Below are 17,613 nucleotides of genomic sequence, written 5' to 3'. Positions count from 1 at the left end.
ATGAAACTGTGGAAGATGAAACTTGATCGGAACTTCGCAGTACAAATTACCGTCTCGAAGTTCTTTGCCTTTCATTTAAGAATTTGTTCATTGATTGAAATGACTGCTACATTAAAGACTTCGAAACTTTTTCTAGTACGTTCTTGTTAACGAGATAACTTATCATTCTTGAATGCTTAAAAGAGTTTGAGACACATTTAAATATAAATGGGCTGGCTGCTTTGTAAATGAAAGGCAGTAGGCAAGTTTTTAACGACATAATTTACATAGTTAATTGTTAGCACAGAAAAGAGAATCTCATTCCACGATTTCTAAGTAGTTCTCTTTGTTAGATGTGATGTACGTTAAAGGCTTGAGTTAATTGAACTGCCTTCACATGTGCGATTGGCAGAGCGTTAAATGAAACGACATTGTTTCATACGCGTGCCGATGTCTGATCAAGTAGTTCTTCTATTCACTAAAAATACATTGCATCAGTGAGATCAATGAACTCTGAAATTGCCTTGAAATGTGATAATGAAAAATGCAAATCCGCACCCTGTTAATTTGCTATTGAGTTTTTATGTAATCTCAAATAGGAATACCCTGAAGAGAAACTGCTCTGTCTGATTTCGAAAAGTTGTATTGATTGTGATTTTTATAAACAAATGTTAGATTAATGTGGGCAATTTATGAAAAACTACATGTTGACGTAAAAATAACCATTAGTATAAATTGTACGAATAATACGGCTTTCTTGTTAGCATGAATGAAGTTCCAGCCAATGTTTTTCGGTCATTTTCATTTGTTGAAAGTTTTAACGCTTGTTCATCACGTGGGTGTTCGCTCTAGTGAAGGACGAGGGTATTGAAATTCATGTCTTCAAACCTATTGCTTCTCTGTGAAGACGAGGGTATTTATTGGTGTTTATATTTCTATCCTATTACCTCTCTCTGAAGACGAGGGTATTGGTATTCATATCTTCGCACCTATTACCTCTATGCTATTACCTCTCTTTTTGCCGCTACAAGTCATCATGCCCTTCTCCCCTCCCAGAGGGTATAAGTTCGTATCGCACTCCCGCTGTGCATGTTAACCACTCTCCGCTATTGCCTGTAATTACAGACGAGTGTCCACCGGCCTCTCACACTTGTCCGGTAAATGTCCACGTCTCCCTATCAATTTTCAATGCATCGCTAATTCAGTTCAGGGAAGAATTGCAAGGTAAACGTCAAAGTGAAAATCATGTCCTGCGTCACGGCATGTTGTGCCTCCAATAAATCAATTGAATATAATTTCTTTGTTATAATATATGTGCTGTTAGCACGCACCCCTCCAACTTCGAATCAATGCTTCCTAATTTCATTGTAGAGTATTTTTTTGCTGAATAAATAATTTATTAACTACTATCAGGTTTTTTATAATAATCAATCAACGATTATTGTTTCAAGATGCTAATACGAACATTGCATGCTCATCGTCTATTGATTTTATGTCAAAAACAAACACTCAAGTACATTTATTCATCCGATCAACTATTGTCGGGACTGTTTGGAATAGAACAGCACAGCACATCACTGTATCAGAACAGACATCAGCGACCGTAGCAACCACCTTCGACGAGCAAACAACTTCAAAAGACGTTCTTTTAACACAACTCGCGGGCATCAAAGCTAAGGAACGAACAGCTGCAGCGTTCTCCCAAGCCTTCGTATCTTTATCGCATCATAAAAATAATTCGCGCGTCTCGACATGCGATGTTTGCAAGTCATATTGTAAAATATTTCTGCAGCTGGAAGCCCGCTCGGTATGATGCAAGGAACTGGTAGCGGCCGTCTTGCAAACAGACCAAGATATGCACGCATGCTTTTTATGATCCACACCTTCTGATGTCCCGAGTCAGTAAAAAGAAGCTTGTGATGCGCGTAGTGAATCAAACGAAGGCTATCGCAGCGAACATCAGACAGCTCGCCGTGATGGTGCCTTACCATGAATTTGCTCACACGTTAAGATAGGGAGATGAGAGCAGCCTTACGCGAGTATCACAACCCATTTGTATTTTTTACACGTGCACGCGCGATTTTGTCGGATGCTAAAACAGGGAGAACATGGATTTTTACATCCTATTTTTCCGGATTCTCAATTAATCTCATTGAACTTGTTGCGTGACGCTACTCAATTAATGCGGCAATAAATTACGTGAAAAGTATATTGCTGAACGCTAGTGCTTACTGCCATTAAATACTTGTGATTTGTGAACCAAATCTTGGTGGTTGATACGAAATGCATGCTTCATTCATTGGATTGCCTTATTATCGCAAAAATGAGGAGGCATGAATCAATCTCGTTAAATATATAAATATAAATAGTTATTAAAACTCAATACTCAATTAAGTTAAGATCTCTGTGCCTGAGTTAAACCATTACAAATTCTCCATACTTTATTAAGCCTTTATTATCACTTCTTTTATCGTAGATATTTTTCATGTAAATTTTCCTGGTACACGAATGACTAAATTCAAGCGTTGGGCTGAACTCGTAAGAAACTTTTGGTGTTGTCGGTCCGGGGAGATGAATTACTTGAGGTGGAAATAAACTCAGGAAGTAGGTTTTCTTTTAGCAATGGAAGGGCATTTGAAAAATCACTAAACGTCCTAACTTCTCTCCAACGCGCTTTGGGAGAGCCAAAGTTTTCATTGTGCGAGTAACAGGATTTAGAAAAAAAATTTCCTTCACGAACTCTGAACTCCGAGAGAGTCTCAAAGTTTACTATGACGTCACGCAAATTTTTTTCAGTCGACAAATCTGAAATAAAATAATTATCAAACAAATAAATAATTCACACAAAACAGATATAAAAATGTCAACAACTTTATTGCATATTGTTAGCTGAAAGCTGAGGTTTCCTCAAGTAAAATATATCTATAATAATTTTTTTAACATATTAACTAACATCGGATATGGTTTATATGTTTTTATGGTTTTTACGGTTTTGTTTATGGTATGGTTTTTAAACTAGTACAACACCTAACCTGGATAGCATAATGTCCTAAGTTTAAAAAATATATATATATTATTTATTGCCTCTCCTCGTACATCTTTTTAATCGTTCCTGGTAAGATTACTAGCCGGTAAACGATGCTAGTCAATATTTGAACTTAAAGTTCAGTGAATTATTTTATAATGGGGGAAATGGTACGCGTGTAGGAAGGATTTACGTGACAACTCTGCATGGCAACACGGCTCCATTTGTTGATAATAATTTTGGTTGATACTCTTAGTCAGCAGAGCTTAATAATAACTGAAAGTTCCGGACTCTAGGCACATAGCGACCAAAAGGCTCGATAATTCCTTAGAATTCATTCAAATGCGGACAACATTAGCGTTGATCCGGCTGATCGCCGTCTGCGTGTCCAATCTAGCACAAGTGTTTTCCAAATCTGGGGAAGCGAAAGCGTCACAGAAATATTTTACAGACTCCGATGTTATTTTAAAAGACATTATTGGATTTAACATAAAATTCCAAGGCTTGTCGAGAGATTTTGTGGTTTCAAGAGCAGATCCGCTTCCATATATCTCGAAGAATTTGAGAAGGAAAGTATTAGGCGGAATAAATTCGTTCGAGAAAATACATAAATTTCGTACAACAAAGTGATTAATTCACAGATTTTCAGAAAGGCATAGGAATTCAAAGCGGATTTTTTCTGCTTGAAGTTTAGAGAAAGACATAAAGGCGAACATTTTTGAAAGATTACAGTAATTTTACACAACTATAGTTAGATTTATTGCGATCCTAGGGTCATTTATCGGCCGAACGAGTACTTAACTAATATTTATTGCACTAGGCTACACAGATCGAACATTTTGATCAATGATAGGTTTTTTTGGGATACTCTTATGACAGAATCTAATCAATGAAAGGTTATATGAATCACTCCACCGCTGATTAACGGTTCTACTTGTACTCTTATACAAATTAGCAGTTGTTCCCTCAATAAACAGGTTTTCCGCGCGGTAATGAGATGTTTGGCATGATGGATCTTTGCATGAACTACAAGACCAGGGCAATCACTGCGCCTAAAATTCCTCGCTTGCCCTGAGAATCCCTGTATTGTGTGTCATCATTACGTGTCATCATTGCACCATGATGCATGACGGGATGAGCCAGGCAAATTGACAAACAAATTAACAATGTTTTCTTGAAAATGACGCATAACTCTTGGTCAGAAAGACAATAAGAATGCGACATAGGCGGCACGCTTCTTCTATTACATGTTTGAAAATTCGTAGCTATATTGAAATAACGAGCCAAAAAATTACTCGTAAATGTGAAATTTCGAAATTATTATGGGAAGCTCCTATAAATTTACACTACAAATTAATATGATTTGTTAATAACAATGATTACATCCCGAAAAATATATATTTATTGCATTATCCAAAGAAGAAGCATAGAAGTTGAAAAGAAGTTTTATGTTGCGTTAGTACTCAAAACCCATAATTTACCTATAAACGCCGCTCAAACGATAATAGAAACTCTACGACAGAAATTTTACAAGCAATCCAAAAATTAGGAGAAAAAATCGACTAAAAAAATTAAAGCTTGTTGACGAGAATAAAAGAACAATTGCATTTTCTTGATGCATTTCTGTTTTCTAGAACAGACAGTTAGGGTACATAATTGCTGTGTGTGATTCTTCATTGAATTTTAGCTCGCAGTTTCCCAGTTTACAGTAAACTTTAATGTATTTTTATGTTATTGCAAGTAATTTGCAAGTTTTTCGAGCAAATTATTTTATCTCTATACCTAGCACGGTAATGCAATGCGCGTTTTAAATTAATAATTGTTCGTTTGCAGTAATTGTACGATTTGAAGTAATTGTACGTTATGAAGTAATTGTACGTTATGAAGTAATTGTTCGTTGTGAAGTAATTGTTCGTTGTGAAGTAATTGTACGTTTTGAAATAATTGTTTGTTTGAGATAATTGTTCGTTTGAAGTAATTGTACGTTTTGAAGTAATTGCACGTTTTGAAGTAATCGTACGTTAGTAAGTAATTGTACGCTTTGAAGTATTTGTACGTTTTGAAGTAATTGATGGTTTTGAAGTACTTGTACATTTTGGCGTAATTGACATGTTTTGACTCGAAGGTCTGAACAAAGTTACGAGACTCGAAGGTCCTAAGCATCAGTTTTAGCTACCTGTCAGTGCATAGATTTGCCAATATACGAAGATGAATTGAAGGTGTGATTGATCAATACGACTAGAATAGTTTGATGGATGATGCGGTAAATGGCGAGGTAAATCATGCAAAAGTTTTGATTCTCATCCAACTTTTTCAGAATGAGAAGCGCAAATTATCCCAAGTTGTCTGTATAATAAAGGAAGAATTTATTTCCGAGTCGCGGCTTAAGGCACTTTTACAAACGACTTATAGAACAGACTAGAGCAGACAATAATATATGTTGCTAAATGACTGTTTCAAACCCAGATGAATTTCTAAACTGAAGATAATAAATTCTTCAGTTCAACGCCTTATCACTCTGTGGAATTTATCATCTAGTTCGGAATGTTCTTTAATTCGTTTTGGGAATAAAAAAATTGGTTAGTTAGTATTCAAGTTCTTACTGCGAACACACAAATAATTTAAATTTTAAATTCACATAATAATCTTTTGAATAATATGATTTCATTTCGTAAACGCTTAAAGGTAACTATTATAAATTTATTTCTTTTTCCTCGCAGCATGAAGACAAACTACTTCCATTTTACAGAACTTCACTTCGTTTTGATCGATTCGTGCAGATTACAAAAAAACTCGAACAGGTTTTCCATGCGCAATATGACACAAAAAATTATGTTTACGCCAAACTTCTTGCAGCAAACAGCTTCTCGATCAACAGTTTAATATCAGCATCGCAGTATTGAACTTCTTCAAAGCCTAGAGAAAATATCGCGAAGAAACGCGTAACATTCAAAACATAAAACTGAGAGCCTTGCCGCTGCAGAGCCTTTCATATCCTTCGTTGACTCATTTTATCGCCTGACTGCACGAAGACTGCAGCAGAAAGATGGTCAATCCTGGTCAATTTTATTATTTGTCTCGACGTTGTCTTGATATTTGTAATATTACTCCTCAAATTGGAGTAATGTTGGTATTTCTAAGGGTTGGAAATATGCATTTTTGAGCTTTGAAAAAATATTTTCAAACATAAACTAACGATATTCAAATAAATTTCAATGTAATTAAAAATACTTATGCTGTAGTTTTTTAATGTAGTAAAATATCACCACAAAAATACGAAAGTTTCCCCTCATGACAGTAATTCTCACAGAAACTAATCCAACTGCCTGATATGTGCAACACGACAGTAAGACAAACAATTCGTATTATTATTAATTGTCATTATGCCAAAAAAAATCTCCTACATAACGATGGGATTTTTTGTAAATTAATCAAAACGTAATGAAGAATTTTTATGAAAGAGTCTATGAATACATATTTTCTCTTGCTCTTCAGGTCCATCCAAAATTTCCGATCTCTGAAGTAGAAGGCTCTTACTCCCTGGGGCTGCGTTTCATAACTGGAGAAAAGTACGGTATATTTTCAATCGAAATGAGGCTTTTTACCAAGGCAAACGCCCTCTGATTTTGGTCGAGGGGCCTTCTTTTAAAACTGACTGACCATCAATGCCACTCGGAACGACTTTATTTGGCCTTCAAATTCTTTGTGCCTCAACTAATAGAAGAAGTAATATTGTCATTTTTTTGGTAAAAACGCCTCCTCTTTTCCCGCATAATATAGGTCCACATATTTTTAATATGAAATTTGTAAAATATACAGCACTCTTTGAGGGGCGTATGTGTTGACGGTTGTAAGAATAAATTTAATCTGCATATATGATTTGATAATTCTTACCTCGCTTCCCATCATTCAACTTACGGCTACACACTCTACCACTGCACACTTTATGATATACTAATTAGACCAAAAACTAATAAAAATGTGACAATTCCTGTGATTTATCATGTGATATAGCAAATTATTTCCATAGTTCAAAATGAGAGTAGGGTATATAAAGGGGAATCTGAACCTTCAATCACAATTATCCCTACAGTCGGTTGTGATGGAAAATATCCGATAATTCTATATATATTCTTATACTTTATTTCATACTATAAAACCGACGAAATTCGAATCTGAATCCATGGCATTTTCATTTGTGTTCGACCATCTCCCGGAGAGAACAAACTCAAAATCATTCGCACACTGATTTTCGGTCATAAATAAGCGTCCTTCTAATAAGATGCGTATTTTGGGAGAAGTACATCGGAGATTTTTCACAAATTTGACCGCATGACCAAATAAACATTTAATTTTCAAGTTTCAATATCATAAATTTTTAACTATATTTCAACTTTTTCCAAAAATCGAGACATGAAATGAATATCGATTTTCAAATAATTCAAACATTTTCGAATTATTTTTCCCGCTCTTAATATGTATCATGAACAAAAAATTATCTACGCAACAAAGTTTAATTATCAAATACCTACGTAACGCATTTGTCTGACCTCTGATCTTCATTCTAATGAAGTCATTTATTCCGACCATGTCCCACAACTGCCCGACATGCGTGCTATGGCAACGAAAAATATTCAGTGAATTCATGGGGCCGTGGCATTCAAATTGAGATGACGAAGCTGGCACGAACGCCCATTAAACCTTCGAAGTTTTCCCGGAAACGTTGCTAGAATGCCTGTGAATTGACGAAATTTTTTGTTCAGTTATTATCTCTGACCCTAAACTTGATTTTTCACTTCGAAATAAATTGAAGCCTCGTTTAGGTATTTATATTTTGATTATAAAAACAATACAACCAACAATATGTTAAAGTTCTGCCAACCGTGTTATAGCTTATATTGTAGGACATGAGTTCTAATTTATATATTTTTCTGTTTTCATAGACTCCATTAGGGAATGAGAGTTCCTACTCAACTCACTTCGGAAAAGACCGAAAATGGTCGCCGCTCTCTGCAGTCTTTAAGATAGTCAGGATAAAAGGCGCCTGAGAAAGAGATATCGAGCAGATTTACGGCGGACGAAACCCATTTGAGGAACTCATTTGAAAATCTCTAAAGGGGGAAACAAATCATTCAAATTCTTTTAAATATTATGCTTGTGGTTAATAAATTTGCATAAATGCAATTTAGTTACAAAGATCATCACTTCTCTGAATATGTTTTGAAGTTTGAATGTTTTAACTGAAAGCCCAGTTATCAGAGCAAAAGAATATTTTTGATGAAACTATCAGCTCGGTTATAAAATCTGACACTTTGTAACAATATACGTACGGAAATAAAGAAATTCAAGTTTCGGAAATTACTAATCACTTATAAACTTGTCCAGAATTATTTTGCATACAAAATTCAATGATGCCAATTAACTAAGTTGAAATGACAGGATAATATTTTTCGATCAAAATATATATGAGCTAGATATTTGCATGCACATATTTACAGATTCGAAGAAGCCTCACCAAAATTCTGCGTAGACTAGACGTTAGATTTAAAATTCCACCGAATAGCTCACTGAATAATTTGAGTTGTGAAAAAGAAATTAGTTGCGTTGTTCTTCCCTGGCTTATCATATAAAAATTAAATAACATTGCTCTAAACAGTATTTCGTGTATTGTTTCAAAGTAAACTTATTAATTGGTAATTTATATGAAATCATTTTCTTCCTGAAAAAAAAGCTAATGAGATAAATTCAACAATTAATTTAATTGTGTCATTTTAGCAAGAGACCCACAGTTCAACACACTTCCGTCAAAACCGAAAATCTTCGCTAACGTACCTTCTTATAACCTTATTGTTCCCGAATATTCTAAGAGGAAAGCTCAGTGACTCTAAATCATTCATACACGTGAGAGTTATTGATGACTTTCCTAACTCGGTGTCGCTGATCTTTTCCATTAATTATTACTCCCGAGCATCGAAGTGACACGCTTGCATATTTCCCAAGAAGCTTTCATCCTGCAAACAGTTTAATTATGAACGCTTCATTGCTAATTTCGATGAACCTGTCAAAGCAACCAGGCGCACGTTAATGAAAAACGCATGCTTCGAATTTATTGATCTGTAAAACACTGATGAAATAAGTGTCTCGATATGAAAACGTAGTAGTTTAGTAATTTATTCATTGATCTGCGAATATTTTCTTTACCAATTTATCCACTGTATTAATTTTAATATTTTCTTTATCAATTTATTCCCTGTATTCACTGTTATTCAATTTATTCACTGTATTAAACGTGAACGCTATTTCCACTTAATGGCGGGTTTCAAAATTGTTTCAAGTAATTGTATTTTTGAAGTGTTTAAAATTCAAAGAACGAAAAAATTCAAAGAATATGACTGAAATCTTACCCTGGATGAGGACTCAGTTGCTTTTTTAATTCTTTCCATTGAACTCCCAGGCAAAACGGATATAAAATACTAACACGGAAATTGGTAACATTATTATTTAATGTCAGAGTGGATTGTTAGTATCAATGATAAATAGATTTTTATATTTGGCATTGACATTAATGAACAATTTCTGTGCTTATATTACAGGCTGTCGGTGGTTCTCAATTCCAAATTCTCCACAAATTCTAATTGTATTATTCAAACGACCAGTTTTGCGAAAAAATATTATATAGACTAGCATCTGTCAAAATACATATGGAATAAGCATTTTTTATCAAACTCATTCTGTTGCCCTTGGTAAAGTAAATATGCTCTGTCATTAAAAAATTGCAAGGCAAAAAATGGGAATCTTGACTCGCGAGGATTCCATATTTCTGAAGATTAAGACAAAGACACAAGGACGCCACGCGGGGAAGGACGCCACGTCACTAGGACGCCACGCGGGGAAGGACGCCACGTCAATAGGACGCCACGCGGGGAAGGACGCCACGTCACTAGGACGCCACGCGGGGAAGGACGCCACGTCACTAGGACGCCACGCGGGGAAGGACGCCACGGCAATAGGACGCCACGCGTGGAGGGACGCCACGTCACTAGGACGCCACGCGGGGAAGGACGCCACGTCAATAGGACGCCACGCGGGGAAGGACGCCACGTCACTAGGACGCCACGCGGGGAAGGACGCCACGTCTTGCTAATCCTCTCATCGTCATCGACAACATACCAAGCCATAGCAGCGCCCACTGGAGCGATATAATGAGCAAATAAAATTGTTTGTTTAGTATTTTTTCATCCGTAATTTGTGTAAAATTTCTGGCACCCTTTTGTTGATTTTTTCAACGTACTGTATTACAAATTGGAAAAGATAAAATTTCCTCATACAAGCACCTTAGAAATACATTCATACAACTTATTCAACTTCGTTCACAAGTACGAAAATCATTAATCTCCGACTTACTTTTCATCAGACAGCATAAGAATTCATGATTCCATTTCCTTTCTACTTTAAATCATACAAATTATTGACTCTCACCCGTACGACTCAACTCTTTTTGTGTTCGACGCCTGCCTAGTCTGCAGTTATTCCTTCCTTACACTCATCGTGTCGCATATTCATCATGCATGATATATGTGAGTTCTATCAGTAACGTGATTTTTTAAGCGTATTCATCGGATTTTAATCTCACGATGTAAGCATGAATTTGCCGAATATTTTATCCATAACTTATTTTTACAGTGTATTCGCAAAAATATCTTTTCCTTACGTAGAAATTTCTTTTGTCCGTTTATTTTATCCTTCACATGATAAATCGTTTTCTCTTGACTCAAATTCAAGGATTTTCTGGCAATGAAAAGCTCTTGCTCGGTCCTATTCCGTAACGTTATAACATCTACAGCTTCTTTCATATGAAGAAAAATCACTCTACGATGTAACATGGAAGGTTGCCTTGTTCCACCTGCCAACACCCTTCACTTTTTCCCGCGTCGACCAGGATGAATAGTTGGTTCCATTTTTGAGGGCTGCAAGCGCCTGAATTTGACATGAATAGATCGACCTGAATTGTGCGATGCAAAACGAGGCGTTCGCCGTGCACCATAGAGTTTGATGATTGCTATTGAAATTGCTGGAAATGACGAATACAAGTTGGCAATTTACGGGAATAACGGCTGTATTGGCGTATTTTAGCTTTGAATTCCATCTGATATTTCAGTGTTACGCAATGTTGAGCAAAAGCTAAAGGCACACTTTATGGTACTCTTTATAGTATTCTAATGAATGCCACGACTGTAAGACGATTTTTTATTCAAATATCCCAATTTATGCGAAATAATGTTTGTTATTTTACTTAAATTACAGTTAATTTATGATGTTCACTATGAATTAACTCATCCTACTCCCCGGTTATTTTCAGTTATACGATCATATATTCAGTTTAATAAATGTCATTTATTCAGATTAAAACCCGAACAAAAGTTATTTTATTCTTCATACATTGATATTTTCAAACATTTGAGATTTATTTATACAATAAATATCGAATAATCTCCAGTAGGGTTACGAGGTTCATCAGCGCGGGAAAAATTAAAATGAACACTAAGATTTGAGCGTTGTTAAGCGCTTACAGCTTAGAAGCCTCTTATAAGAAATATCAGGCATTCTAAAGATTAGATTTATAACCAGAACTACTTGAGAAACCTTCTTGGTACCTGCTGCATGCATTTTTAAGAGCATTTAATACACGAGAAAACCTTGATATCATGCTAGTTGAAAAACATTCAATTCACGTAAAACTTACTGGCATATTTCAGTTTAAGAGAATTTAATTCGCAAAAATTTCGTCAGCTTGCTCGTTAAGAAACATTTTGCTTGAAAAAATATTGATAGCATGCATGTTGATGAGTATTTTATGTGAAAAAATAGTGGCAGCATGTCAGCTGTGGAGCAGTTAATATAAGGAAATATGAATAGCATGCTAGTTCTAAAATCATTTTCCATGAAAACAAATTGAAAGCCAGCGGGATCAGGAGCATTTCAAGTGAAAAAAATCTTGACCACATGCTTGTTGAGGAACGTTTTTTTGTGAAGAAATCCTGATGCATGCTATTTGGGTAGCATTTTTGCGCCAAAATCATAACAGGCACAGTGGACATTTGTTATTCTGTTGAACACAACCTCGTCATGTATAACTCCTGTCAACACTTGTGAGCGAGCATTAATTAATCCAGCCATTCTTTGGCATCTCTCAAACTCTGGACAATTTCTGGAGTAATTTTAGTGTACAATAAAGACTTCATGGAGTTCATTCCCCAAGTTTTTCTTGTGTCCGGAAAGCATCGTAAAGCTTGGAGCAAGCCTTGTTATGAGGCAATTAAAGGCTTTTGTAATTTAATGCATACCGAGGCATTTAGTGTTCATCTTTCTCTTTCTCTTGCCTTGGAGGAAATGGGGAATGCCGAGATAGCTGCTGACGGCTAGCAGGCTACGAGCAACATTAATGTTCGGTATTTGGGATTTTGATAGCGTGGTTGTGAGGAACATTGCAATTAATCATTGAAGCACTTTAACTTTGTAGCAGGATGAATGATTAAGGCATTGATATTTATATTTTGTAATAAAAGCTGCAAAATTTTTATTGGTCCTGACAATCCCGTACTATTTTCTTTCTTTTTATTTCACATTTCAGTAAAAAAAATGCGTGAACAGCAAACTTTAAGTACGGAATTCAGGCAAAAAATTCTCGCTTATCGGACCCAATTAAAAGCGAGAAAACATATGCACGGAACTTTCAAAATATATTCTCGGTCGGATCGAGCGGAACCAAATGAGAACTCAATCCTTTTGTAGCCTCTCGATGGCCTATTCGCTAACTTTCTTATAGATCGTCTACCGGTAGCCAATGTCGTAAAACATCCATACTGCTTTTTCGTAGGATAGAGTCTATATATCAGGTGATATAAGATTTGCATGAGTAGAGTTGCAACTGTCGTTTGTTTGAGACGTTTCTACAAATTGAATAAACTCAAGTGAAAAGTGCGAATTCAATGTCATGGCAAACAAATACTAAAACGAACTGGAAACGTTGCGCTTGAAAAAAAAACTTGAACTGGAAACGTTGCGCTTGAAAAAAACTTCAGTATGAAAAAATATTTTCAAAATAGATAGGAGAAAACATTGGAGAAATTTCAATGCTGTAGTTTGCAATTTCGCAAGGAACCGGAGAAAACATTAAGAAAAATTCAATTATGAAGTGAGGAACTTTTCAGTAGACACCAGAAAACTTTAAGGAAAATCCAAACGCATTCGCTGAATGAGCCCATCAAGCAAATGATCGCACGATAGCTTGCTCTCCTCTCTATAAGTCCACGTATAGATTCCTATTTGACTATACCGTCTTTTTTCGTTGTCATCTCTAAGAGAGAATTTCCACCGCAAAGCGTCTCAGTGAACCCATCTAGGCCCCTCATTCGTTTTCATCGATCCCATGATAGCCTTCATTATCGTTTATTTTGTCAGCGTTTTACGGAAGATGCCAATACCCGCAGCATTCTTCCAATATCATTTTGAGCGTCTCAAAAACACGGACAGAAATTTTCCCGGTAATTTGAGGCTGTTTTTTCAGTACCAGAAATAATAAGAATATCTCCAAAAGAATTTTCAAGTGCTTCATACAAACCTGCAAAAAATCATCAAGTGAGAATTCACAATGATTTTTCCGAGCTCGTTTCCCGTTCACTTTTAACAAAATATGTTAGAGAATAAAAAAAAAACATAAAATCTGTTCCATTTTTTCGTAACAGTTTACGTTTTTTGTTACTGTTTTTACTCTGAAAACTAAACAAAACTCTTTCCTGAGTGCATGCACTAACTTCGTGAGAAAACCGATATTATCAGACCAAAATCTGTAGATGTTTCTCAATTGATTTTTCATAGTTGAAATCGCAGACATTATAGCATTTTGACACTGAATAGGGGAGAGTAAGTATTGTACGCCGCAAACGGTTTAATAGCGGTGCTAGAATAAAAATAAGTGGATTGTGAAAATTATGTTCATCAAAACAAGGAAAAAATTATCAATACTTTTTAACGAATTAGAGTATAGAATTTAAAAAAAAAAGCAAGAATCTCAAAAAAAATACAATAGTATATAGGTACGTTGAAAAGTATGAAAGCGCGTAAAATGTGCGGAAAATACGGAAAATTAATATTTACGATAAATTCTTGCAAAATATTCCAAATATCTGTAAATAAATAAGTATCTGTCCCTAATTTGTAGAGAAATATTCCCTAAACGAATGGATAATTCATTAAAAACGTTGGTTAAAGAGGTTAGAAAAATCTTTGTACACTTATTTAGTATGTTGGTGCATGAGCTCTGAATTAATTACTGAATCTTCTACCACTCGGAGCTACAAACTACGTGATAGTTATAAGCTGATAGAATGACTTCACACTCACACAATCTGAATTTATAAAGCATGATGCAGTAAAGTTATACACCGTTTAATTTGCAATCAATGCGCCAGGATATCTGATCTGATTTTAAATTTCGTATTATTCATGACAAGTTTTTTTACACTGCTGAGGTATTTTTATTCATCTATAAGCTATTTAAAATAATTTTCTGAAGATTTGCGGCTGTTACATAAATTATTCTAATCACAATGGAAATTAACATACGTTAAACTGCATTTAAATAAGCTGCTCAAAAACGCAAAATTCAGAAGATAAATCATTCTGTGGTTAGTCTATTTAATTTTTCAATTTTAAACCTAATTTGTAACCATACATTATTTAGACATAATGTAGTTTCTATAAAAATGTTCTTATTTGTTTACCAACAAAGCAACCTCAAAGTTTGAACACAAGGATACCATCTGACTTCAGTTTTAAAATAATTTTGTAGTATAATGATTTTCAAACGGCTCACCTTATCGCTCCCACGTGATTTTTAAGAAATTCAAGCTTGTTTGAACATTTATTTGATTGGAAACCCCATGAATTGATGCATATTAACCAGAAATCTGGTCACATTGGCTTCTATCTTCTCTAATGAATTCGTCCCTTTTCTATTGTAGTCTCGACTACGCGTACGGTCATAACTTCCCTTATGCAAATAACAGTTGTACAAACGAAAAAATTCTTCTCTTTCTAGTTTTTTTCTCTCTGCCTTTTCTCTGTCTCTTGTTTTCTTTCTCTATCTATTCTCTTTTTCTTTTTTATCTCTGTCTTATTTCTCTGTCTCTGTTTTTTCTCTTTCTATCTTTTATCTTTCACTTTTTATCTCTCTCTGTCTCTTATCTCTCTCTCTCTCTCTCTCTCTGTCTCTTCTTTTTCATCTTGTTCTCTCTTTTTTTCTATTTCTCTTTTTACCTCTCTCCGTCTTTTTTCCCTTTCTCTTTTCTCTTTTATTTCTATCTGTCTTTCTTTTTTTTTCTCTCTCTCCATTCCAAAATGTTACTGTGGTGTGGATTCCATCTAACACCACAACCATAATATCGTGATTGATGCCCCAGCCATAATACCGTGCTTGATGCCCCAGCCATAATATCGTGATTGACATCCCAGGCTGAGGGGCTTATTTAATTTCCCAGCCATAATACCGCGCTTGATGTCCCAGCCATAATACCGTGCTTGATGTGCCAGCCATAATACCGCGTTTGATGTCCCAGCTATAATACCGTGCTTGATGTCCCAGCCATAATACCGTGCTTGATGACCCAGCCATAATACCGTGCTTGATGTCCCAGCCATAATACCGTGCTTGATGTGCCAGCCATAATACCATGCTTAACATCCCAGCCATAAAACCTTGCTTGATGTGCCAGCCATAATACCGTGCTTGACATCCCAGCCATAATACCGAGCTTGATGTGCCAGCCATAATACCGTGCTTGATGTCCCAGCCATAATACCGAGCTTGATGTGCCAGCCATAGTACCGTGCTTGACATCCCAGCCATAATACCGAGCTTGACATCCCAGCCATAATACCGTGCTTGATGTGCCAGCCATAATACCGTGCTTATCATCCCAGCCATAATACCGTGCTTGATGTCCCAGTCATAATACCGTGCTTGACATCCCAGCCATAATACCGTGCTTGACATCCCAGCCATAATACCGTGCTTGATGTCCCAGCCATAATACCGTGCTTGATGTCCCAGTCATAATACCGTGCTTGACATCCCAGCCATAATACCGTGCTTGATGTGCCAGCCATAATACCGTGCTTGATGTCCCAGTCATAATACCGTGCTTGACATCCCAGCCATAATACCGTGCTTGACATCCCAGCCATAAAACCGTGCTTGATGTCCCAGCCATAATACCGCGCTTGACATCCCAGCCATAAAACCGAGCTTGACATTCCAGCCATAATACCGTGCTTGCCCTCCTAGCCATAATACCGCGCTTGGTTCTCGCTCAAAGTTCTAATGAAACCGAAATGCACAGAGATTCTCATCGCATGTCATACACGTTCTCATTACTACAGAAAAGTTAGACATAAGCACAAAATATTTCCAACTTTATGGGGTACAAATGCCAAGCATGCGAGCGTGTTCGTTTCAAGTTCACTTCTCGAACATTAGCGTAAAAATTGACGAAGTTTTCCAAGGTACAAAGGCTATAAGTTTGCAGGCTCAATTGTAGACTTGCTTCACAGCGATAAATATTAACGAATTCACTATTATTCCTAGAAATCGTAGCTTTTATTATGAAAAATTGCGATCTTACTAGAAATTTTTCTTCAACTACCCAACCGAGTGGTTTACATGACACGAAAAAAAACTCGATGATTACATATGATTACAATTAATTAATTTTAATTCAAATACGTCTGCTAATTATGCTAATTGGGGGGAAAATATTTCATCATGCTGAAGTGAAATCGCATAACAATGCCATAAAAACACATAGCAGTAACACAATCTGAATTTAAACACATCAATGCCTTAAATTTATTTAAAATCTGACCTGTTGTTGAGAAGATCAGCAGCGTTGCCCCCACGACGAGCAGCGGAAGAGCGTTCATTTTGCAGGTTTAGATTAAAATAAAAGCAAACTCATCGATTTCTTCTTAACCCAACCCTGACTTAACCAACACTAATGCGGTTTCCTTGCTCACAAATCTCGCCGACTCAAGTGGCGAGAAAATTATGTCTTTCTCCTTCCTACTCCTTGAATATTATTTGGCTCGAAAACACACTGCTGAAAAAAATACAGAATTAGAATATCGTTTTTGGTTTATGAATATCACTGAACTTTTAATGCTGTCAAATCGCGACATGAACTTGTTTTGATTTGAACTACTGACTATGAACTTTACATGAACTACTTACTATTAACCTTAACTTTAAGGTACTCGCATTCCTTGATTTTTTTAAAGTTTAATTACAAGGTAATAGGCTGAGAATCAACATGTCAACTCGTAGAGGTGAATCAAATATTAAGGATGTTGAAAAATCATGAGAATTGTTACATGGTTCCAGCCTTTCAACATAATTTTATTGAGTAAATTAGTAGTTTTTTCGATTAATAATTTTAATTTAGCAAAATCCATTGGCTAATCTCTGAAACAGCCTATTTTCTCCAAGCCATATATGGCGTATATTCGCCAAATATCACATATGACGTATGTTATATGAAGTATTACTATGAAGT

At 35.8% G+C, this 17,613-nt stretch overlaps 1 long non-coding RNA gene across 1 annotated transcript in view; it reads right to left on the bottom strand.

Annotated features, from left to right (window-relative positions):
* Nucleotides 1–17,135, bottom strand: part of LOC125177980 — a 33,698-nt gene extending 16,563 nt beyond the window's left edge. The window contains exon 1 of the long non-coding RNA XR_007156737.1: nt 16,927–17,135. This is a non-coding gene — a long non-coding RNA (uncharacterized LOC125177980). The remainder of the gene's footprint in view (nt 1–16,926) is intronic.
* Nucleotides 17,136–17,613: the final 478 nt, after the last annotated feature.

This window comes from Hyalella azteca, unplaced genomic scaffold (assembly GCF_000764305.2).
Source record: "Hyalella azteca isolate HAZT.00-mixed unplaced genomic scaffold, Hazt_2.0.2 contig6160, whole genome shotgun sequence".
Taxonomy (NCBI): domain Eukaryota; kingdom Metazoa; phylum Arthropoda; class Malacostraca; order Amphipoda; family Hyalellidae; genus Hyalella; species Hyalella azteca.
This window is presented reverse-complemented; position numbering and strand designations above follow the sequence as displayed.